Raw genomic sequence first — 26,610 nt, forward strand, 5'->3', positions numbered from 1 at the left:
GAAGACTATTGAATTCAAATGGGATTTATTGGAAAGAATTAAACGCAACTCTGAAGATTGGGACCTCGATGAAGGTAAGGAGTCAGGTATGACACCTAAGTTTGATTGTGTTAAATCCTATATGGATACCGATGTTTTCCGTAAATTTAGCACTAAATATGGACTTGACTCTGAGATAGTAGCTTCTTTCTATGAATCTTTTGCTACTTATGTTGATCTCCCTAAGGATAAGTGGTTTAAATATCATCCTCCCATAGAAGTAATAGTAGCTGCACCTATTAAAGTTGAAGAAAAGACTATCACTTATAATGATCCTATTGTTCCTACTTCTTATGTTGAGAAACCACCTTTCCCTTTTAGGATAAAGGATCATGCTAAAGCTTCAACTGTGGTTCGTAAAAGCAATATTAAAACTTATACACCTCCTGAGCAAATTAAAGTTGAACCTGATATTGCTATTGTTAAAGATCTTTTGGCTGATAATATTGATGGGCATGTTATTTATTTCTGTGATGAAACTGCTAGAATTGCTAAACCTTGTGCTAAAGATAAACCTAGACTTGTGGTAGGCATGCCTGTTATTTCTGTTAAAATAGGAGATCATTGTTATCATGGCTTATGTGATATGGGTGCCAGTGCTAGTGCAGTACCCATTGACCTATATAGAGAAATTATGCATGATATTGCACCTGTTGAGTTAGAAGATATTGATGTCACAATTAAACTTGCCAATAGAGATACTATTTCACCAATGGGAATTATTAGAGATGTTGAAGTCTTGTGTGGGAAAACTAAATATCCTGCTGATTTTCTTGTTCTTGGTTCCCCACAAGATAGCTTTTGTCCCATTATATTTGGTAGACCCTTCTTAAACATTGTTAATGCTAAGATAGATTGCAAAAAGGATGTTATTACTATCGTTTAGATGATATGTCTCATGAATTTAATTTCTCTAAATTTAGTAGAAAACACCGTGAAGAATAATTACCTAGTAAGGATGAAATTATTGGTCTTGCTTCTATTGCCGTACCTCCTAGTGATCCTTTAGAACAATATTTGCTAGACCATGAAAATGATATGTTTATGAATGAAAGAAGGGAAATAGATGAAGTATTCTTTAAACAGGAACCTATTCTGAAACACAATTTGCCTATTGAAATCCTAGGGGATCCTCCTCCACCCAAGGGCGATCTCGTGTTTGACCTTACACCGTTACCTGATACTCTTAAATATGCTTATCTTGATGAGAAAAAGATATATCCTATTATTATTAGTGCTAATCTTTCAGAGCATGAGGAAGAGAGATTATTGAAAGCTCTGAAGATGCACCATGCTGCTATTGGGTATACTCTTGATGATCTTAAGGGCATTAGTCCCACTCTATGTCAACATAAAATAAATTTGGAAGAAGATGCTAAACCAGTTCGTGATCATCAACGACGGCTGAATCCTAAAATGAAAGAAGTGGTAAGAAAGGAAATACTAAAGCTCCTTGAGGCAAGTATAATCTATTCCGTTGCTGATAGTCAGGATGGTAATTGATTTTCGCAAATTAAATAAGGCCACTAAAAAGGATCATTACCCCTTACCTTTTATCGCTCAAATGCTAGAAAGATTATCCAAACATACACAATTTTGCTTTCTAGATGGTTATTATGGTTTCTCTCAAATACCTGTGTCAGCCAAGGACCAATCAAAGACTACTTTTACTTGCCCTTTTGGTACTTTTGCTTATAGACGTATGCCTTTTGGTTTATGTAATGCACCTGCTACCTTTCAAAGATGCATGATGGCTATATTCTCTGACTTTTGTGAAAAGATTTGTGAGGTTTTCATGGACGATTTCTCCGTCTATGGATCTTCTTTGGATGATTGCTTGAGCAACCTTGATCGAGTTTTGCAGAGATGTGAAGAAACTAATCTTGTCTTGAATTGGGAAAAGTGCCACTTTATGGTTAATGAAGGTATTGTCTTGGGGCATAAAGTTTCTGAAAGAGGCATTGAACTTGATAAAGCCAAGGTTGATGCTATTGAAAAGATGCCATGCCCCAAGGACATCAAAGGTATAAGAAGTTTCCTTGGTCACGCCGGATTTTATAGGAGGTTCATTAAGGACTTGTCAAAAATTTCTCGGCCTCTGACTAATTTATTACAAAAAGATACACCATTTGTCTTCGATGATGATTGTGTAGAAGCATTTGAAATACTTAAGAAAGCATTGATCTCTGTACCTATTGTTCAGCCACCTGATTGGAATTTACCCTTTGAAATTATGTGTGATGCTAGTGATTATGCTGTAGGTGCTGTTCTAGGGAAAAGAGTTGATAAGAAATTAAACGTTATTCAATATGCTAGTAAAACCCTAGACAATGCTCAAAGAAATTATGCTACTACTGAAAAATAATTCTTAGCAGTTGTATTTGCTTGTGATAAGTTCAGACCTTATATTGTTGATTCTAAAGTAACTATTCACACTGATCATGCTGCTATTAAATATCTTATGGAAAAGGAAGATGCTAAACCTAGACTTATTAGATGGGTTCTCTTGCTACAAGAATTTGATTTACATATTGTTGATAGAAAGGGAGCTGAGAACCTCGTTGCAGACAACTTGTCTAGGTTAGAAAATGTGCTTGATGACCCACTACCTATTGATGATAGCTTTCCTGATGAGCAATTAAATGTCATAAATGCTTCTCATACTGCTCCATGGTATGCTGATTATGTTAATTACATTGTTGCCAAATTCATACCACCTAGTTTCACATACCAGCAAAAGAAAAAGTTCTTCTATGATTTGAGGCATTACTTTTGGGAAGACCCACATCTTTATAAAGAAGGAGTAGATGGTGTTATTAGACGTTGTGTACCTGAGCATGAACAGGAACAGATCCTACGCAAGTGTCACTCCGAAGCTTATGGAGGACACCATGCTGGAGATAGAACTGCACATAAGGTATTGCAATCTGGTTTTTATTGGCCTACACTCTTCAAAGATGCCCGTAAGTTTGTCTTATCTTGTGATGAATGTCAAAGAATTGGTAATATTAGTAGACGTCAAGAAATGCCTATGAACTATTCACTCGTTATTGAACCATTTGATGTTTGGGGCTTTGACTATATGGGACCTTTTCCTGCCTCTAATGGTTATACACATATTTTAGTTGCTGTTGATTACGTTACTAAGTGGGTAGAAGCTATTCCAACTAGTAGTGGTGATCATAAAACTTCTATTAAAATGCTTAAAGAAGTTATTTTTCCAAGATTTGGAGTCCCTAGATATTTAATGACTGATGGTGGTTCACATTTTATTCATGGTGCTTTCCGGAAAATGCTTGCTAAGTATGATGTTAATCATAGAATTGCATCTCCTTATCACCCTCAGTCTAGTGGTCAAGTAGAATTGAGTAATAGAGAGCTCAAATTAATTTTGCAAAAGACTATCAATATGTCTAGAAAGAATTGGTCCAAGAAACTTGATGATGCATTATGGGCCTATAGAACTGCATATAAAAATCCTATGGGTATGTCTCCGTGTCGGTGTACTAGAGTAGGGGTACCCTATTACCCCGAACTCGTGCACGGGCAGTTGCAGTGCCTCGCGGCAAGGCCTGCCGAGTGACCGCCAGGACCCTCCGTGGTTCCCTTGAAGACCATTCAAGAACAAAGTACTCAAACCAAGGCCCCGGCAAGAGGAGCTTGCCGGGAAGAGACAAGACCCTGGCAAGAGGAGCTTGCCGGGAAGGCCACTCAAGACATACCAAGAAAGCTTGCCGCGACGCGCTCTGCGTCCCGCCAAGATCCAGCGAGCGACAAGCTTCCAGACGCGACAAGACGACGGCCGCGGCAAGGAGCTTGCCGCGGGAAACCCCCACTTCGTGCCCGCGCTCCAGCTCACCTGCTAACGTGTCGCTCTGGGACTCTCCCAAGCGCACGTGGCGGGAGGCCGTGCAGCTAGGGGTACATGGTGGCAAGCAGAGATGAAGAGAAGCCCATCGTGGCAAACGGTGGCGCTCCAAACGGTCACCTTTTGCACTGTTTAGGAGACTCAGACATGCATTTAATGCCCTTGTCCCCTGCCGTCAGAGTTAGGTAGGGTGCACTGTATCCACAGTAGCGGTAGCTGCACCTACCGCATCCTTTTCCATTTTTACCCTTCTTGTCTACGTTGCCCCCTGTCGGTGACCCCTTGAGTATAAAAGGAGGCCCAAGCGCAACGTAGAGGAGGTTCCGAAGGGTTCGGAAAATTCAGAGGGTAGGGCAGTTCATCTCGTTCAACACCAGGAACACTCTCAAGCTCAGTCTGGCAGCGTCCATCGCTCCTGAGCAAGAATCCAATATACACAAACAAGCAGCAGTAGGGTTTTACGCATCCGTGCGGCCCTAAGCTGGGTAAAATCGCCCGCGTGCACTGCCTCGATCCGCTCTTTGTGCGCTCTCCGCCCCCACCGATCCGAAAAGGGGCCCTGTCCCCATAGGTGTTGGCGGGAATCAGCATCGCCCCCGACATCTCTGGCGCGCCAGGTAGGGGGCGTCGAGATCGTGCGAACCCGATCCGGCGTGCACGCAAGCTAAATCTTCATCGTCATGGTTCCCAAGGAGCGGGCGAGCAGAAGAACGACGCCAGTGCGGCGACAGAAAAAGCTAAGTCGCGCGAAACTTTAGATATTTCCTTTCTATATAAGGTTATCCGCCTCGGAGATCTTGTTCTTTGTACGGAAAACCTGTGCGCGGAGGAATCAACTCGTAGCTAGTCGCGCCCTTACTTTGTTTCGAGTCCGCTCAACAACTTAAGTGAGCTGCTAGCGCCCTTACTTTGCTTCGAGTCCGCTCAGCAACTTAAGCGAGCTGCTAGCGCCCTTACTTTGTTTCGAGTTCGCTCAACAACTTAAGCGAGCTGCAACTAGTTGTGACAAGATTGCTTGTCGGTAGCGACCCCGCCAGCAGGCTGCTGAAGTTCCGCACTCGGCGCTCGCGGCAAGGGTGCCTGCACCGGCAAGTTTCCCTAGAAAGCGTAGGGTGGACATACAAAGAGGGGTTGAACAGGAAGATAGCATGCACTATTTATTTGAGATTTCTGTATAGACCTGTATGCCGAGGAGCCTTCTCGGGGCTAGTTGCGCTCCATGTTGCCTCGAGTCCGCTCGGCAACTTGTGCAGTTGCGCTAGAACCAAGAAGGTAAACCTTTTCGGGAGGCGTTGTTCCCGAATAGCCGCTAAGGGCCCGTTCCCTCAAGCGCTACTGGCTGGATCGTACGCACCGGAAAGCATTCCAGCAGGCATAGGGAATATGCAGCAAGCATCAAAATTCGCAAGCAAGTCAAGTGCACTTCGGATGCTAATCACTTGCTATGTTTGAACGCAGTTATGGCCCGGGGGCTGGCAACGCCCTTAGGGCCAATCTTTTCGGCGTCAAGAACGACGACGCTCTTCGCCATAAGCCTTTCCGGCAACGATCCTGCCGGGAGCCGGTGTCAAGAGCGACGAAGTTCTTCGCCCTAAGCCTTTCCGGCAACGATCTTGCCGGAAGCCGGCGTCAAGAACGACGACGCTCTTCGCCATAAGCCTTTCCGGCAAGATCCTGCCGGGAGCCGGTGTCAAGAGCGACGAAGTTCTTCGCCCTAAGCCTTCCTGGCAACGAGCTTGCCGGAAGCCGGCATCGAGAACGTCAAAGTTCTCTGCTGAAGATAAAAGTCTTCCTGGCAGTGAGCTTGCCGGAAGCCGGCATCGAGAACATCAAAGTTCTCTGCTGAAGATAAAAGTCTTCCTGGCAGTCAGCTTGCCGGAAGCCGGCATCGAGAACGTCAAAGTTCTCTGCTGAAGATAAAATCCTTCCTGGCAATAAGCTTGCCGGAAGCCGGCATCGAGAACGTCAAAGTTCTCTGCTGAAGATAAAAGCCTTCCTGGCAACAAGCTTGCCGGAAGCCGACATCGAGAACGTCAAAGTTCTCTGCTGAAGATAAAAGCCTTCCTGGCAACCAGCTTGCCGGAAGCCGGCATCGAGAACGTCAAGTTTCTCTGCTGAAGATAAAAGCCTTCCTGGCAACCAGCTTGCCGGAAGCCGGCATCGAGAACGTCAAAGTTCTCTGCTGAAGATAAAAGTCTTCCTGGCAGTCAGCTTGCCGGAAGCCGGCATCGAGAACGTCAAAGTTCTCTGCTGAAGATAAAAGTCTTCCTGGCAGTCAGCTTGCCGAGGCCGGCATCGGGGGGGGGGAGGAGAAGATAATGGTGTGGACCAGGCCGTTAAAAAAAAGTTTCTCCTTGCCGGGAAGCAGACGACAGAAAAGCTAAGTTGCTAAAGCTTGAGCAATCAGTTTTTGAGTTATTTTCCTTGAACGACCGTGCTTTGTATGAAAAACCTGTGCGCGGAGGCTTCTGAGATTGCAACAGCGAATGGCGAAGATGGAGGAAATGCCCCTATTTCCCCTGCTTATAAAGAGGGACGGGGAGGACGTTTCGGCCTTCCAAGTGAACAAACTCCCACGATCTCTCCCACGACGCCGCGTTTGACGCGTGCCGTTCTGGGCGTGCGCGGTGGGAGCGGAGTTAGATTCGGCGTGACCTAGGCCGCGCGTGCCCGTGCACTGTTTTGGGCCTGGCCCAATAGCGCTCGGCACCGTGTATGGCCCAGGCCCGGGGGCTCCTGTCGGTGTACTAGAGTAGGGGTACCCTATTACCCCGAACTCGTGCACGGGCAGTTGCAGTGCCCCGCGGCAAGGCCTGCCGGGTGACCGCCAGGACCCTCCGTGGTTCTCTTGAAGACCATTCAAGAACAAAGTACTCAAACCAAGGCCCTGACAAGAGGAGCTTGCCGGGAACAGACAAGACCCCGGCAAGAGGAGCTTGCCGGGAAGGCCACTCAAGACATACCAAGAAAGCTTGCCGCGACGCGCTCTGCGTCCTGGCAAGATCCGGTGAGCGACAAGCTTCCAGACGCGACAAGACGACGGCCGCGGCAAGGAGCTTGCCGCGTGAAACCCCCACTTCGTGCCCGCGCTCCAGCTCACCTGCTAACGTGTCGCTCTGGGACTCTCCCAAGCACACGTGGCGGGAGGCCGTGCAGCTAGGGGTACGTGGTGGCAAGCAGAGATGAAGAGAAGCCCATCGTGGAAAACGGTGGCGCTCCAAACGGTCACCTTTTGCACTGTTTAGGAGACTCAGACAGGCATTTAATGCCCTTGTCCCCTGCCGTCAGAGTTAGGTAGGGTGCACTGTATCCACAGTAGCGGTAGCTGCACCTACCGCATCCTTTTCCATTTTTACCCTTCTTGTGTATGTTGCCCCCTGTCGGTGACCCCTTGAGTATAAAAGGAGGCCCAAGCGCAACGTAGAGGAGGTTCCGAAGGGTTCGGAAAATTCAGAGGCTCGGGCAGTTCGGCTCGTTCAACACCAGGAACACTCTCAAGCTCAGTCTGGCAGCGTCCATCGCTCCTGAGCAAGAATCCAATATACACAAACAAGCAGCAGTAGGGTTTTACGCATCCGTTCGGCCCGAAGCTGGGTAAAATCGCCCGCGTGCACTGCCTCGATCCGCTCTTTGTGCGCTCTCCGCCCCCACCGAACCGAAAAGGGGCCCTGTCCCCATAGGTGTTGGCGGGAATCAGCATCGCCCCCGACACTCCGTATAAAATGGTTTATGGAAAAGCATGTCACTTACCTCTCGAACTAGAACACAAGGCATATTGGGCTATTAAAGAGCTCAATTATGATTTTAAACTTTCCGGTGAGAAGATGTTATTTGATATTAGCTCACTCGTTGAATGGAGAGCCCAAGCCTACGAAAATGCCAAGTTGTTTAAAGAAAAAGTTAAAAGATGGCATGATAAAAGGATACAAAAGCGTGAGTTTAATGTAGGTGATTATGTATTGCTATACAACTCTCGTTTGAGATTTTTTGCAGGAAAACTTCTCTATAAATGGGATGGTCCTTACGTTATCGAGGAGGTCTATCGTTCCGGTGCCATAAAAATCAACAACTTCGAAGGCACAAATCCGAAGGTGGTGAACGGTCAAAGAATCAAACATTATATCTCAGGTAATCCCATAAATGTTGAAACCAATGTTATTGAAACGTAACCCCGAAGGAATACAGAAGGGACACTTTCCGGAACGTTTAAGACTCCGAAAAGGAATAGGTATGTGGTACGGTAAGTAAGTCGACTCCAAAACAGTTTTTAAGGCAATATTTCTCCATTTTGGAATATTTAGAAGAATAGAAAAATAAGAAGCGGTCCGGGAAGGACACGAGGGATCCACGAGGGTGGAGGGCGCGCCCTACCCTCCTGGGCGTGCCCCCCTACCTCGTGGGCACCTTGTGCGCTTTCCGGACTCCGTTTTCTTACACGACACATATTTTGGTCGGTAAAAATTCATTATATAACCTCTCGGAGGTTTTGACTCCCGTATCACGCAAATATCTCCTGTCTTTGTTTCGAGCTGTCCTGCTGCAGATTTGAGCAACATGTCGTCCCAGGATTCGGAAGGAGAGAGCTATGTGGCTAATTACCTTGCCGATCCTAAATTCTATGGGGATGTGGAGCATTGTGGTTGGACTACGGAAGAAGAAGAGGACTATGAACCTAAGGGAAAGGAGGAGACGAGCTCAGATGAAGATAAAGTCCCACTACCTCTACCTGGGGACATGAAAACAAACAAGAACTATGCAAAAAGATACTGAGCCTGGAGCAGGAGATCGAGGACCTAAGGGACCAAAATTCTGTCCTCAAGCGCAAATGAAGGAAGAAGCCTACGCCATCAACAAAACCACCATCTTCTTCACCAACAAAGAAGAACTGAGTATCTGGTATGGGCACTCCCCTTGACAACTGCCAAGCTTGGGGGAGTGCCCCGGTATAGTAACACCATCACTTTTATCTTTACCGTTTTTCTTAGTTCGATCATTTTGGTAATATCTTGATCTAGTAGAATAAAGTTTATGTCATCATCTAGTTTTGAGTTTTGCTTTATGATCCCTCTATGTAATCGAGTCCATGAGCTATATATAATAAAGAATAGTGTTGAGTCAAGGGCTTGATTATTTTACCATGATCCTAAGTGAATAAAAGAAAAGAGAAATAAATAAAAAAGGGGGGTAACAAAGAGATCATACGGATCTTATGGAGAGTAATGAGCTCACATAGAAAAAGTATGATGAATAAAAGTTGTTGAGAGTTGACAAACATAGTTTTGGTCATCATTGCAATTAATAGGAAGTAATGAAGAAAGATAGGTGTTCACATATAAATATACTATCTTGGACATCGTTTATGATTATGAGCACTCATTAAAATATGACATGCTAAAGAGTTGACTTTGGACAAGGAAGACAACGTAATGGGTTATGTTTTCTTACATCTGAGATAAATTATATTGTCATGGATCATCCAACATGGTTGAGCTTGCCTTTCCCCCTCTTGCTAGCCAAATTCATCGCACCAAGTAGAGATACTACTTGTGCTTCCAAATACCCTTAAACCAGTTTTGCCATGAGAGTCCACCATACCTACCTATGGATTGAATAAGATCCTCCAAGTAAGTTGTCATCGGTGCAAGCAATAAAAATTGCTCTCTAAATATGTATGACTTATTAGTGTGGGAGAAAATAAGCTTTATACGATCATGTTATGTGGAAGAAATAAAAGCGACAGACTGCATAATAAAGTTCCATATCACAAGTGGCAATATAGAGTGACGTTCTTTCGCATTAAGATTTTGTGCATCCAACCATAAAAGCGCATGACAACCTCTGCTTGCCTGTGTGAAGGGCCTATCTTTTACTTTTATATCCTACCTTGCATAAGAGTCATGGTGATCTTCACCCTTCCTTTTTACATTTTATCCTTTGGCAAGCACAGTATGTTGGAAAGATCCTGGTATATATGGCTAATTAGATGTGAGTTTTCATGAACTATTATTGTTGACATTACCCTTGAGGTAAAACGTTGGGAGGCAAAACTATAAGCCCCTATCTTTCTCTGTGTCCGATTAAAACTCCATACCCATAAGTATTGCGTGAGTTTTAGCAATTGTGAAAGGCAATATGATAGTTGAGTATGTGGACTTGCTGAAAAGCTCTTATATTGACTCTTTCCTATGTTATGATAAATTGCAATTGCTCCAATGACTGAGATTATAGTTTGTTAGTTTTCAATGAAGTTTATGATTCATACTTGAAACTGTGATTGAATTGTTACTCTAGCATAAGAGATCATATGACAAGAATTATATAAGTTGTTGTTCTAAGAATGATCATGATGCCCTCATGTCCGTATTTTATTTTAATCGACACCTGTATCTCTAAACATGTGGACATATTTTTCGATTTCGGCTTTCGCTCAAGGACAAGCGAGGTCTAAGCTTGGGGGATTTGATACGTCCATTTTGCAACATGCTTTTATATCGATATTTATTGCATTATGGGCTGTTATTACACATTATGTCACAATACTTATGCCTATTCTCTCTTATTTTACAAGGTTTACATAAAGAGGGAGAATGCCGGCAGCTGAGATTCTGGGCTGGAAAAGGAGCAAATATTAGAGACCTATTCTGCACAGCTCCAAAAGTCCTGAAACTTCACGTAAGATGTTTTCAGAATATATAAAAAATACTGAGCACAAGAAGTGCACCAGGGGGGGGGGGGCACACCCTGCCCACAAGGGTGGGGGGGCGCCCGACCCCTGGGCGCGCCCCCTACCTCATGGGCCCCCTGGTGGCCCTCTGATGGCTATCTTCTGCTATATGGAGTCTTTCGATGAGGAAAAAAATCATAAGCCATCTCCTCGGACGAAACTCCGCCGCCATGAGGCGGAACCTTGGCGGATCCAATCTAGGGCTCCAGCGGAGCTGTTCTGCCGGGGAAACTTCCCTTCGGGAGGGGGAAATCATCGCCATCGTCATCACCAACGCTCCTCTCATCGGGAGAGGGCAATCTCCATCAACATCTTCACCAGCACTATCTCCTCTCAAAACCCTAGTTCAGGTCTTGTATCCAATTCTTGTCTCCAAGTCTGGGATTGGTACCCGTGGGTTGCTAGTAGTGTTAATTACTCCTTGTAGTTGATGCTAGTTGGTTTATTTGGTGAAAGATCATTTGTTCAGATCCTATATGCATATTAATACCCCTCTAATTATGAACATGAATATGCTTTGTGAGTAGTTACGTTTGTTCCTGGGGACATGGGAGAAGTCTTGCTATTAGGAGTCATGTGAATCTGGTTTTCGTTCGATATTTTGATGAGATGTATGTTGTCTCTCTTCTAGTGTTGTTATGTGAACATCGACTACATAACACTTCACCATTATTTGGGCCTAGAGGAAGGCATTGGGAAGTAATAAGTAGATGATGGGTTGCTAGAGTGACATAATCTTAAATCCTAGTTTATGCGTTGCTTCGTAAGGGGATAATTGGGATCCATATGTTTCATGCTATGGTTAGGTTTACCTTAATACTTTTGTTGTAGTTGCGGACGCTTGCAATAGAGGTTAATCATAAGTGGGATGCTTGTCCAAGTAAGGACAGTACCCAAGCACTGGTCCACCCACATACCAAATTATCAAAGTACCGAACGCGAATCATATGAACGTGATGAAAACTAGCTTGATGATATTTCCATGTGTCCTCGGGAGCGCTTTTCTCTATATAAGAGTTTGTCCATGCTTGTACTTTTCTATAAAAAGGATTGGGCCACCTTGCTGCACTTTATTTACTTTCGCTACTTGTTGCTCGTTACAAATTATCCTATGACAAAACATTCTGTTACCAACTTATTTCAGTACTTGCAGAGAATACCTTGCTGCAAACCGCTTATCATTTCCTTCTGCTCCTCGTTGGGTTCGACACTCTTACTTATCGAAAGGACTACGATAGTTCCCCTATACTTGTGGGTCATCAAGACTCTTTTCTGGCGCCGTTGCCGGGGAGTGAAGCGCCTTTGGTAGGTGGAATTTGGTATGGAAAATTTATATAGTGTGCTGAAATTTACTGTCACTTGTTACTGTGGAAAGTAATCCTCTGAGGGGCTTGTTCGGGGTATCTTCACCCCGACCAGTAGAGCAAAGAGTTGCTCCTCAACCTATTGAACCTACTGAAAATGAAAATGTCTGCATTGAAATTCCTTCGGGTATGATAGAAAAACTGCTAGCTAATCCTTTTGCGGGAGATGGAACAACTCATCCTGATGAGCACCTAATATATGTGGATGAAGTTTGTGGATTATTTAAGCTTGCAGGTGTACCCGGAGATGTTATTAAGAAGAAGGTCTTCCCTTTATCTTTGAAGGAAGATATATTGACATGGTATAGGCTATGTGATGATACGGGGTCATGGAACTACAAACGATTGAAATTGGAATTTCATCAGAAGTTTTATCCTATGCATCTTGTTCATCGTGATCGCAATTATATATATAATTTTTGGCCTCGCGAAGGATAAAGCATCGCTCAATCTTGGGGGAGGCTTATATCAATGTTATATTCAAGCCCCAATCATGAGCTCTCAAGAGAGATGATTATTCAAAATTTATATGCTCAGCTTTCTGATAACAATCGCACCAGGCTCGATACTTCTTGTGCTGGCTCTTTTATGACGAAGACTATTGAATTCAAATGGGATTTATTGGAAAGAATTAAACGCAACTCTGAAGATTGATTCTAGGTAAGGAGTCAAGAATGTCTTTTAGTAGTATTAGGAGAAGTACAGTGGTATATAGGAGTAGTACCAGTACATCAATTTCCTTGGAGTTCGTGGTGCAGCAAGCTACCCTAGGCTATGTTACTACTGCCTCTTTTCCAGTTTAGACTACCCACAATGGGAGTAACATAGGTAGTAACTTGTTACACCCACGATGCGGCTATATCTCCCATGTGTCGGAGCACGACTTAGAGGCATAACCGCATGGTAGGCATGTCGCAAGAGGGGTAATCTTTACACATCCCATGTACTGAATAAGAAAGGGGTAAAGAGTTGGCTTACAATCGCCAGTTCATACAATACATAAATATATCATACATCATCCAGAATACAATCAAGGTCCGACTACGGAACCAACATAAATAAAGACAACCCCAAATGCTAGATCCCCGATCGCCCCAACTGGGATCCTCTACTGATCATCTGGAAAAAAACATAGTAACGTCCTGAATCCTCGTCGAACTCCCACCTGAGTTCGGTAGCGTCCCCTGCACTGGCATCATCGGCACCTGCATCTGTTTGGAAGTAACTATGAGTCACGGGGACTCAGCAATCTCACACCCTCGCGATCAAGACTATTTAAGCTTAAGGGTAGGAAAAGGTAGTGAGGTGGAGCTGCAGCAAGCACTAGCATGTATGGTGGCTAACTTACGCAAAAGAGAGCGAGAAGAGAAGCAAAGCATGGTCGAGAAGCTAGAATGATCAAGAAGTGATCCTGAAACTGCTTACGTTCAAGAATAACACGAGACCGTGTTCTCTTCCCGGTCTCCGCTGAAAAGACCATCACGGCTACACACGCGGTTGATTCATTTTAATTAATTTAAGTGTCAAGTTTTCTACAACCGGATATTAACAAATTCCCATTTGCCCATGACCACGGGCACGGCTTTCGAAAGTACAAAACCCTGCAGGGGTGTCCCAACTTAGCCCATCACAAGCTCTCATGGTCAACGAAGGATATTCCGTCTCCCAGGACGGCCCGATCAGACTCGGAATCCCGGTTACAAGACATTTCGGCAATGGTAAAACAAGACCAGCAAAGCCTCCCGATGTGCCGACAAATCCCGATAGGAGCTGCACATATCTCGTTCTCAAGGCACACCGGATGAACACTACGTACAACTAAAACCAACCCTCAAGTTTCCCCGAGGTGGCGCTGCAAGTGGCTCTGTTTTGGACTGAGGGAGTCCTAGATTAGGGGGTCTCCGGACAGCCGGACTATATCCTTTGGCCGGATTGTTGGACTATGATGATACAAGATTGAAGACTTCGTCCCGTGTTCGGATGGGACTCTACTTGGCGTGGAAGGCAAGCTAGGCAATACGGATATGTATATCTCCTCCCTTGTAACCGACCTTGTGTAACCCTAGCCCCCTCCGGTCTCTATATAAACTAGAGGGTTTAGTCCGTAGGACAACATACAATCATACCATAGGCTAGCTTCTAGGGTTAACCTCTACGATCTCGTGGTAGATCAACTCTTGTAATACTCATATCATCAAGAACAATCAAGCAGGATGTAGGTTATTACCTCCATCAAGAGGGCCCGAACCTGGGTAAACATCGTGTCCCCTGCTTCCTGTTACCATCCGCCTTAGACGCACAGTTCGGGACCCCCTACCCGAGATCCGCCGGTTTTGACACCGACATTGGTGCTTTCATTGAGAGTTCCACTGTGTCACAACCATAAGGCTTGATGGTTCCTTCGATCATCAGTAGCGATGCGGTCCAGGGTGAGGTTTTCCTCCCCGGACAGATCCTTGTACTCGGCGACTGCGCACTGCGGACCAATTCGCTTGGCCATCTGGAGCAGACCGAGAGCTACGCCCCTAGCCATCAGGCCAGATTCGAAAACTTGAACTACACTGCCGATATCCGCGGAGACCTGATCTTCGACGGAGTCGTGCCTGTGTCAGGTGCGCTACACTGTCACGATGAGCATGACATAACTCTATCATCGGACAGTATTCGAGAGATCGCATCTGCAACTACTCCGGCCGTCAATCCGGAGCAAATCGCGCCATCCGAGAGCGGAGGGAGAGACCCCGCCACGGAGGCCGCGCTCTCAGCGGCGATAGAGCCGGATGCTGACTTTACCCCTTACGAGAGCCGTGTCACTGAACCACTGGATTCATCTCCAGCCACGGACTCCGAGCCGCTTACATCCGTGCCCATCGAACCCGACTGGGCGCTGATCATGGAGTTCACCTCCGCGGATATCTTTCAGCACTCGCCTTTCAGCGATCTGCTAAATACATTAAGGTCTCTCTCCCTGTCAGGAGAACCTTGGCCGAACTATGTTCGGCTAGAATGGATGTGGACGACGAAGAAATTTGCTGCCCACCCACCACCCACTTGGTAGCCACTGTCGATGACTTAACTGACATGCTTAACTTCGACTCCGAAGACATCAACGGTATGAACGAAGATGCAGGAGACGAACAGGAACCAGCGCCCACAGGGCGCCGGACAACCACTTCATCAGATGACATATACATGGTGGATACACCCAAAGAGGGCAATGGCGAAGAGACAGCGGAGGATGCCCCCTCCAAGCAACCCAAGCGCCGACGTCAACGGCGCCGCTCTAAGTCCCGCCATAGCAAAAACAGCGATAACAGCGCAAGAGGAAATAACAGTCCAGTCGACTCTATAAGAAACGACGACTGCACCGCCCCGGTGGCAGAGCACGATCAAGATGCAAACAGCGAACATAGTGCGGATACGGCATCCGAACACGGCGACGCCAAGGATAAACCTCATCAAACCCCGTCTGGGGAGGAAAACAGTCCGGACGAAGATGCACACATCATCCCGAAAACGCACTTGGAGCAAGAGAACCTCCGTAGAAGGCTTATTGCCACAGCGAGGAGCCTGAAGAAGCAGAAGCAAAGGCTTAAGGCCGCACAAGATACGCTCAACAGCAGGTGGAATAAAGTGCTCGACAACGAAACAAAGTATGGTGGAAGTTACCACACAAATAGCTATCCAAAGCGCAAGCTATTATCTGAATTCGACGATGAGGCCTTAGAGCCCACACAGCCGAAAAATGATACGGCCAACCGGCCGGATCCACCACCTTGTGACCGCGATAGAGCGGCTAACAAAGTCGCACATAAGTCAACACATGATCTACGTGAGAACTTGCACCAAAAATCCGGCACGACCAGATCCATCTATGGATCTAGGAAGCGCGCTCCGGAAAAAAATCAAAACCGAATACTACAACCGTCCGAACACCATGGCATATCCCAATACAGGGGTGCCGCACACCCCTTATGTTTCACCGATGAGGTGCTGGATCATGAATTCCCAGAAGGATTCAAACTAGTGAACATAGAGGCGTACGACGGGACCACAGACCCTGGAGTCTGGATGAAGGACTTTATCCTCCATATTCATATGGCTCGCGGAGACGATCTCCATGCCATTAAATACTTGCCCCTCAAGCTTAAAGGGCCAGCTCGGCACTGGTTGAAAAGCCTCCCCGAAAACTCACTTTGGAAGTTGGGAGGAGCTCGAGGACGCTTTTCGGGCTAATTTTCGAGGGACTTATGTCCGACCTCTGGATGCAGACGATTTAAGTCATATAATCCAACAGTCCGGAGAGTCCACCCAAAAGCTTTGGAATAGGTTCCTCACCAAGAAGAACCAAATCGTCGACTGTCCGGACGCCGAAGCCTTAGCAGCTTTTAAACACAGTGTCCGATACGAATGGCTCGCCAGACACCTCGGCCAAGAAAAATCAAGAACAATGGCAGCCCTAACAAGTCTCATGACCCTCTTTTGCGTAGGCGAAGACAGCTGGTTGGCCCGTAGCAGCACCAGCGACCCAAGCACATCCGAAGTCAGGGATGGCAATGGAAAACCACGACGCAACAAAAACAAGTCGTCGAAATAAAGAAGGTAGCCTAGATAATATAGCGGTAAATGCCGGATTCAGGGGCTCTCAACTAGCTCAGCGGAAAAAGCCTTTCAAAGGCAGCAGAGAAGGACTATCGGGCCTAAACAAGATTCTTGACAAGCTCTGTCAGATTCACGGCACCCCTGACAAACCTGCAAATCACACCCACAGAGAATGTTGGGTCTTCAAGCAGGCTGGTAAGCTAAACGCCGAACACAAAGGGGAAGAGACACCAAGCGAAGATGAATCTCACTAGCAAAGCACCGGAGGATAGAAAGAGTTCCCACCAGAGGTTAAAACGGTAAACGTGATCCATGTGACGAAGAGGAGAAGCAAGCATGCACTCCGAGACACACGCTCCACAGAGCCCGTCACCCCTAGGTTCAACCCCTAGTTGGCCTGCCCGATCACTTTTGATCGTAGGGATCACGCGACAAGTATCCGACATGAACGACTGGCGGCCTTGGTGTTAGACCCAATAATAAACAAGTACCATTTCACACGAGTCCTCACGGACGGTGGCATTGATCTAAATCTGATATATCAGGACACAGTCCGCAAAATGGGGATAGACCCGACACAAATAAGCCACCGTAATACTACCTTCAAGGGAGTAATACCAGGCCAAGAGGCCCGCTATACGGCCTCTCTACTGCTAGAGGTTGTATTCGGTTCTCCCGATAACTTCCGAAGTGAAAGGTTAACTTTCCACGTCACTCCATTCCGAAGTGGTTATCAAGCACTACTCGGAAGAACGACTTTCGCTTGTTTTAATGCAATACCGCATTATGCTTTTCTCAAGCTTAAGATGCCCGGTCCATGTGGCATCATCATAGTTAGCGGAAATACCGAACATTTTTTACGTGCGGAAGAGGAAGCGGCGGCTTTAACAGCCGCGAACTAGACGACCTCACCAACCAGAAAAATGACAGGTCGTCAAGATCACGGACACGGTTAGACGAGTCAAGCGCTCCACCACATATACATGAGATTTGTTTGAAGATCAAACCCTCATAGACGATACCAGGGGCTTCCCGCGTGTAGTCAGTTCCAGCCCGGCTCAACTTGACTTCTCTTGAATTTTGATAGTTCATTGATAATAACCAATTCTTTCTTTCGGCACGACAACTTTCACCTAAGTTCTTTCATTTTACAGATGACAATTGTGCTACACCCGTCCAGGACACGGCACAACGGAGACACAGGCGCAGACGTGCAGCAGGGACCCACCCAAAGGTTTCCTTTTAGATTAAGACCCTGCGTAAACCTTTTTTTACTGTCTCTTGTTGCTCACATCCTCCGGATACTCCACACAACCGAGAAGGATGCTGACGTTATTGGCATGTGGCCACATCAGGATATTGCACGTACCTGGTCACATGGGGTTTATTATTAAGGGCATTGTTTAGCCCGATATATGTTATAAAGATCGAACACCTTAGGGAGTGTTCGGCGTCGCGAGTTTGGCCCTATATGCATCAACTCTAAATCATGTCTTTGGTCAAATGTTGGGTTTGCTCGGCTCCCACGTTTTGGTACCTTATGTTCCGTTATATCGGCTAAGGTAGCACTGGGAGAACTACTGTGTTGTGCCCTGGTTCATCCGGATGAGCACCTCAGTAGAGAAAGCTGAAAACTGACTGTCATGATATAGCGAGAGACTGGTCAACCACTCGATGACTTAGCGGAATCTTCGGGATTCCTCCGCATTAACGAAGGGCCGTTTCCCGCTCATGTACGTACGCGCCCCGTATTCAGACGAGCGCAAAAGTACTAGGGGCTATATAGTAGTCCCACCGTCAAACTCCTATGGCTAAGTGAAAGTGTTAAAGCAATATAGTCTGATTGCCTCGTTCGCTGCGCTACCACCTCCTTAATGGACTAAGACATTGGGTCAAGTGTGGATTCGCGTTTTCTATGAACACCCCCACATTATATGCGTGGGGGGAAGTCGGCAACTGCAAACTTTCAGGTTATATACATATATACATAAACGGCCGCACAGGAGGCATCATAGTACTTTCGGGAAAAAGTATAAATATAGCCATGATAACTCAATAAAACATTGTTTTTACAATGGAAGTACATGTCACTAGAACATAATATTTTTCGAGCACTGAGCCTCTATCGAACGAGCGCCTACAAGAACTTCTTCAAAGTAGTGCCCGGCAGCCACTCGGCCTACAGCCAAACCCTGTGTCGCAACAGTGGTGGCCTCCATCTCCGCCCAGTATGTCTTGACATGGGCAAAGGCCATCCGCGCACCCTCTATGCATGCCGATCTCTTCATAGCATCGATGCGTGGCACAACACCAAGGAATTGTTGCACTAAACTAAAATAGCTATTCGGCCTTGGCCCTCCCGGGCACAGATGATCCACAACGGACCTCATGGAAAGTCTGAACAACCTATGGAGCTCGGCCCACTCGGCCATTCACTCATTCAACAACAGCGGACGGACTAGAGCATGAAACCATGACCAGAACAGCTTTTCCACTTCGTGATCTTCCTGATCCTTGAAGTACTTGGCCGCATCAGCAACACTTGCAGCAAAATCCACATAGGCGTCCGCAGAACTCCATAGTCGGTCAAGAGGAGTATACTTCAGATCTCCGAATTTAGTCTGCAACAAGAAGGGCTTCCCAGACACGATATCTGCAGCTTGATGCAACTCCTCCTTCGTCGCTCTAATTTTGGAGCGGGCTTCCTTGGCAGCTACCAGGGCCTTCTCCAGGTCCGTCGCCCTCGCTCGGCTTTCTTCTTCAAGAAGCTGGTAACGGTCAGCGGCATCTTTTAACTCTACAACCATTTTGGTCATTATTTCCTTGCTCTCGCAATGCGCGGCCTGTTCGGCCCTCAACTCTTCGGCCGCCTTTAGAGCGGCCACATTACTACTCCTTGCTTGTTCCTTGGCTCGGGCAAGCTCCGCCCAAAGGGTCTCCACGGTGGCAGCTCCATCTGCAGTCACCACATATTAAAGATACTGACATCATGCTCCTCTTATTATGTGACGATCACCAGAGAAATCACTTACCCTGTGCCTCGTCAAGCCGTTGGTTGACAAGCACGATATCGGCATCGGCCGCATCAAGTTGCCGCTTTAGCTCGGTAAACCCGTCAGTTCGGCTAGCCACCGGAGCCTCAGCCGCCTGCACATAAATGTAGTCGGGTTATTACCTGGGAATATGATCCTCGGGTTGCCGCCGTTCTCGACGACAACCAGAGTCTCAGGGGCTACTATTTGCATAGGGCACACCTAACGTGTGCGGTACTATCAAAAACATACACTATTTCCCGTACCTCAAAGCCTTTCAGCAGACTCATAAAGGCTTCGTGCAATCCGTTTTCAGCGGATGAAATCCTTTCAATTACCGTACCCATCAGCGTACAATGCGCTTCTGAGACGGCCGCTTGCCCCAGAAGATCCTTCAGTGCATCCGACCGCACACCGTACAGTTCTGGACTCTTGCTGCCGCTCTCCTTAGGAGCCGGATACTGGGGATTCTGGGTAGCCAAAAGGTTATCCTCTGGCCTTGGCAGATCCGGATATACCCTCCACGATGACACTTCAGGGTCACTCGCCTCATAAGGCGGGGTGTCAGGGGGAGGCGTTTCGCTCTCCATCATCTCCGGAAGAAGATCCCTCGAAGACGAACTCTATCGAGAAGGGCTACGATCCGGACTACAATTTATAAGCATCGATTATTGTCTTCGGAAGTAAGGTAGGATATTTTCACTATTAAGTACTTTTTGATTACTTACATCTCGGTAGAGAGCTGATCCCCACGTGGACATTGTGCAGCAAGAATACCCTCCGAGGCAGGACCCTTTGGCAAAGATTTCTTCTCCCGTTTGGAAACCTTAGTTTCCGGATCTTCAGAGGTAGTCCTCTTCCTTCCCTGGGGAGAGAGAATGTCAGATTCTTCCCCCTGGTTATCCTCCCTTGCGGAGGCGCTCATTCCCCTGATTGGAATGAGTAGCGGGTGAGGCCCACTTTCGCCCTCTTTATTCCCCCCTTCATCTTCCTTTGAGGGCACTAGATAAGGCGCCGGCTCGAGCATCTTGTCCAGTACCGGATTGTCCAAGTCCTCAGGAAGGGGGGCCGAACACCTGATCATCTTCGCCTTTCTTATCCAGTCCTGGTCAAAGAACGACTCTTTAGAATGATGCCATGATAAACAAAAGGACAGCAGGTTGGGCCATGGGATTACTTACTTGGGTAGCAGGGCGGTTGCAGCTCAAACCCACATCCTCGGTGGTGTCCGCACACTCTATTTGGGGTCCGAAGAACGATTTGTACATCTCTTCGAGCGTCATGCCGAGGAAATACTGAATATCTCGCGGTCCTTCCTGGTTGAATTCCCACATACGGAGGGGCCAACGTTTGCAAGGCTGGACTCGACGAACTAGCATAATTTGCATTACCATAACCAGACTGAAATCTCTCTCAAAGAGATCTCGGATACGGCTCTGCAATATTGGCATGTCCTTTGCTGGACCCCAGCTCAGCCCCTGCTGATCCATGACATCAGTTGCAATGGGGGGCCCGAGCGAAAGGTGGGGGCGGCTACCCACTTGGCACTTCGGGGAGCTGTGATGTAAAACCACTCCCGCTGCCACAATCTGGACACCTGTGGGAAGGAACCCTCTGGCCATGCAGCATCAGCGATTTTGCTTATTAAGGCACCTCCGCACTCTGCGTGCCGCCCCTCGATCATCTTCGGCTTCACAACGAAGGTCTTGAGCCACAGGTCGAAGTGAGGGGTAATGCGGAGGAAGACTTCACATACAGCAATAAATGACGACATGTGGAGAAGGGAATCCGGGGTCAGATCATGGAAATCCAGCCCATAATAGAACATAAGACCCCTAACAAAGGGATCCAGAGCGAGGCCTAGTCCTCCGAGGAAGTGGGAGATGAACACGACACTCTTGGTGGGTTCGGGAGTAGGGATGACCTGCCCTCGGGCAGGCAGCTGATGCGAAATTTCGGCGGTCAGATATCTGGCCTCTCTCAGCTTCTTGATGTCCTCTTCTGTGACAGAGGAAGGCATCCACCGACCTTGAAGGTTGGATCCGGACATAGTTGAAGGTCCGAAGCGCCTGACCTGAGCTTTGGGTGTTAGAACTCGAGGCGGGGGAAGGATTCCATTGAGCACGAGAGGGAAAAAAGAAAAGGCCTCGTCCTCTTTATAAAGAGGGTGAATATCAAGCGTCCTCCTCGTGGCCGTTTTGGACTTGCCTAAGATCTAGGAGTCATACCAACATGCACAGTTGGGTTACCCACGTCCGTATTGATGAGAATCCCGTAATAAGGGGGAAACGATCTTTGCTTTGACAAGACGTGATAGAAAAACCTCCTCGCAATATGCGCTGCGCTGGTTGAGAAAAACGGTTCAGATAAGGACCGGGCCATGACGTGATGTTGTGCTGCCAAAACGTGTCAGCGGATTAGATTTATGGAAATATTATTCTCTCTACGGTGGGGTGTGGAACTTGTTTTGCAGAACCGGAAACTATCCTTGTGTTCAAAAATCTTCCATGAAGTATATGGAGAAGAACCCGCCTTGCAATGCCGAAGACAATACTACGCGCCGGACTCATCGTCATTGAAGCCTGGTTTAGGGGCTACTGAGGGAGTCCTAGATTAGGGGGTCTCCGGACAGCCGGACTATATCCTTTGGCCGGACTGTTGGACTATGAAGATACAAGATTGAAGACTTTGTCCCGTGTCCGGATGGGACTCTACTTGGCGTGGAAGGCAAGTTAGGCAATACGGATATGAATATCTCCTCCCTTGTAACCGACCTTGTGTAATCCTAGCCCCCTCCGGTGTCTATATAAACCGGAGGGTTTAGTCCATAGGACAACATATAATCATACCATAGGCTAGCTTCTAGGGTTAGCCTCTATAATCTCGTGGTAGATCAACTCTTGTAATACTCATATCATCAAGAACAATCAAGCAGGACGTAGGGTATTACCTCCATCAAGAGGGCCCGAACCTGGGTAAACATCGTGTCCCCTGCTTCTTGTTACCATCCGCCTTAGACACACAGTTCGGGAACCCCTACCCGAGATCCGCCGGTTTTGACACCGACATAGACCAACACTTAGAGGAGCACTGGCCTGGGGGTTTAAAATAAAGATGACCCTTGAGTCCGCAGAACCCATGGGAAAAGGCATAGGTGGCAAATGGTAAAACCAAGGTTGGGCCTTGCTGGAGGAGTTTTATTCAAAGCGAACTGTCAAGGGGTTCCCATTATCACCCAACCACGTAATTAACGCGAAATTAAGGAACATAACATCGGTATGGCGGAAACTAGGGCGACAAGAGTGGAACAAAACACCAGGCATAAGGCCGAGCCTTCCACCCTTTACCAAGTATATAGGTGCATTAAAGTAAACAAGATATAATAATGATATCCCAACAATAACCATGTTCCAACAAGGAACAAACTCCATCTTCACTTGCAACTAGCAACGCTATAAGAAGGGCTGAGCAAAGCGGTAACATAGCCAAACAACGGTTTGCTAGGAAAGGTGGGTTAGAGGCTTGACATGGCAATATGGGAGGCATCAGAAAGCAAGTGGTAGGTATCGCGGCATAGCAATAGAGCGAACAACTAGCAAGCAAAGATAGAAGTGATTTCGAGGGTATGGTCATCTTGCCTGCAAAGTTCTCAGAGTTGACAAACACTTGATCCTCGTAAGCGTACTCAACAGGTTCCTCGATCACGTACTCGTCTCCTGGCTCTACCCAAGGCAAGAACACAAGCAAAGGAAAAAACAATCAACCAAGGTGCAATGCGCAAGCAACATGATGCAAAACATGGCATGATATGCGGGATGTGATATGCAATGCATATGCATGCTCCGGAAGGAAAAGATTGATCAAGGCATCAACTTGGCAAACCAAGAGTGCCACTGGAAACATGAGATGATTTCAGTCGAAGTTGATATAAAGATCACCGGAATCAGATGCACGATTTGCAAATGGCAAGCAAAACAAGAATGCAACAAGAAATTAAGCTACTGCACTCCAACAAAGCAACAAAGCACATGGCAGTGATCTACTCAAGATGCTTGACAAAACATGAACACTGAGCTACGACTAAAACACACTAGAACAGGTTCAAACAAGCATGTCAAAAGTGCAAAAGATATCAGCATCACAGACTTGGTGAAAATACTAACATGCCAGAAAATAACATCAGGAAGCCAGGTTTAGAGCAAGCAAACAACATGCTACAGGAACAGATCATAGCAAACAAAGGCATGGCATGAATCTACTCAAAGCATAGAACAAAAGCCCCTTACTGATCAAGAGCCAAAAAGGCACATAAGATATTATGGCACCCATGTAAACATAGCAAGTTTCGTTAACAGATTCAGGCTTAGCAGAAAACTGAGCATGGCATAAACAGAATTATGAAGGCATCTTTGCAAGCTTGATACACTCATCAGAAAGCCTCGCATGACAAACTAATCATAACAATAGCAAGAAGACATGTTCATGAAGCTAACCATGGCAAGAACAAGTTTATAGCATGCATGGATCAACTACAACATCCATGGCAAAATTGATTAACATGTAAACAATCTGCCAGGAACATTTTATAGCAAAAGTAGAGCAAGATTAAGTCATGCTAGGTCACTCCATAATTGCAAACAGGGGCATGTATAGATACAGCACAACCATAGGTCCAAATTATCCTCACTGAATCAACTCAAAACAAGCATGGATCTCACTGTAGCATCATGGATACATGGCATAAAAAATAACAGTAGAGCAAGGACTTAGCAAAATCCTAAGTCCGTGAAATCAACAATATCGCGAAGGCTACTTTGCATGCTTGTGCTAGTCACCAAAATGACCACAAAAATACATGGCAAGCACCCCCGTAAAAATGACATGGCATATATCAAAACACCTATAGAGCTCATGTTCATATGCAGCACACAACAAATGTGATAAAACTGACAAAACCTCATACTCTGACAATAATCAGCACCTAACAATTTATAGCACTTTTGCATCAGCGATTAGGGCATCAAGATGGACTCAAACAAGCATGCCACAATGGAAGAAAATGAAGAGCACATCATGATGAACATTTTGATATATCACACGCACAAAATGGAGCTACGGTCATAGAGTTATGGCATGATGAACAGGGGCTGAAAATGTTAGGGGGAAAAAGGACTTAGTGGATTTCACCTCTGAAATCCCAGATCTAGGGTTTCAGGCACGTGGATCGAGGTTCGTCGGGATCTTCGCCGAAGCTTGGGGAGGAGGTGGCCGGAGTCAGCAAGGCTCGCCGGTGTGCGCGGGGCGGCGCTGTGGCGCGTGGAAGCCGAGGCCGGCGAGGGCGCGGCGTCGCCGGGCGGAGGAGCAGGCCGGCGAGGGCGGAGGAGGAGGTGGGTGAGGCGGTGGCGACCGGCGTTGACGGCGGGGACGGCGCACCGGCGAGCTAGCGCGGAGCGGCGGCGAGGCACGGTGGCGCGTGGGGAGAGGCGGCGGCGCGATCCGGGCTGGGTGGCGGCGAGATCCGGGCCTCGAGGGCCCGCTGTGGGCCACGGTGGTGGAGCGGCGTGCCCCTGTTGGCTGCGGGCGGCAGCGGTGGACGTGTCCGGCACGGGCAGACATGTCCGGCGGCGGAGAGGGAGCGGGGCTAGGGTTTGCACCTGGATTTTTGGACGGGGTGGACATATATATAGGTAGGGGGAGTTTGGAGTGACCAAATGGAGTGCGGTTTTCGGCCACACGATAGTGATCCGATGACGGATGACATGGGAGTGGTTGGAAGGGTTATTGGCTCGTTTTGGAGGGGTGTTGGGCTACAACACACACGAGGCCTTTACAGTTCCCCGATTAACCGTTGGACTATCAAACGGACCCCAGATGGCACGAAATTTGACAGGCGGTCTACCGGTAGTGTACCAAGGCCGCTTGGCAAATCTCAGTCCATTCCGAGAATGATTAACACCCGCTCACGAAAAGAGATAAAAGGGGGACACCGGTGCATGTAGGAGTGTCGGATTGCAAAACAGACAACGGGGAAAATGCTCGGATGCATGAGATGAACACATATGCAAATGTGATGCACATGATGACATGATATGAAATGCATGACATGAAAAAATGCAAAACGAAGACAAAAGCCAACCACGAATTGAATCTCATAACTTAAAGCCGAAAATGACAGAGTCGGAGTTGACAAATATGGCAAGTTAAATCCGGGGCGTTGCAACACTCCACCACTACGAAAGGATCTCGTCCCGGGATCTAGGACTGAAAGAACTCCGGATATTCGGAACGGAGGTGGTCCTCGCGTTCCCAGGTGCCTTCTCGGTCGGAATGGTGTGTCCACTTCACTTTCAGGAATTTGATAGACTTGTTGCGAGTCTTGTACTCGGTTTCTTCCAGAATAGCAATGGGATGGTCATGATAAGAGAAGTCTTCTTGGAGATCAATCTCTTCGAAGTTGAAGGTGCGGTCAGGAGTCTTGAAGCACTTGCAAAGCTGAGACACGTGAAACACGTCGTGCACGTTTGCAAAGTTGGACGGAAGTTCAAGTTGATAGGTGAGGTTGCCTCTTTTGCCAATGATCTTGAAAGGACCCACGTATCTTGGGGCAAGCTTCCCTTTGATACCGAAGTGACGAGTACCTTTCATTGGAGAGATGCGGAGGTAGACATGGTCTCCTATCTTGAAAGCCAACTCACGATGCTTTCTATCATAGTAACTCTTCTGGCGCGATTGCGCGGATTTGAGATTTTCACGGATGACTTTACACATTTCTTCAGCTTCTGTGATTAAGTCATTGCCAAGATGGGGCCTTGCCCGAACTCCCTTGGAAGCTGTTGTTGTAGGAGAACTCGGCATATGGGAGACAATCTTCCCATTTCATACCAAAAGAAATGACACAAGCCCCGAGCATATCTTCAAGAATTTGACTGTCTCGCTCGACTTGGCCACTAGTTTGAGGATGGAAGGCTGTGCTAAAGCGAA

The sequence above is a fragment of the Triticum dicoccoides genome, chromosome 2A, assembly GCF_002162155.2.
Source record: "Triticum dicoccoides isolate Atlit2015 ecotype Zavitan chromosome 2A, WEW_v2.0, whole genome shotgun sequence".
Lineage (NCBI taxonomy): Eukaryota > Viridiplantae > Streptophyta > Magnoliopsida > Poales > Poaceae > Triticum > Triticum dicoccoides.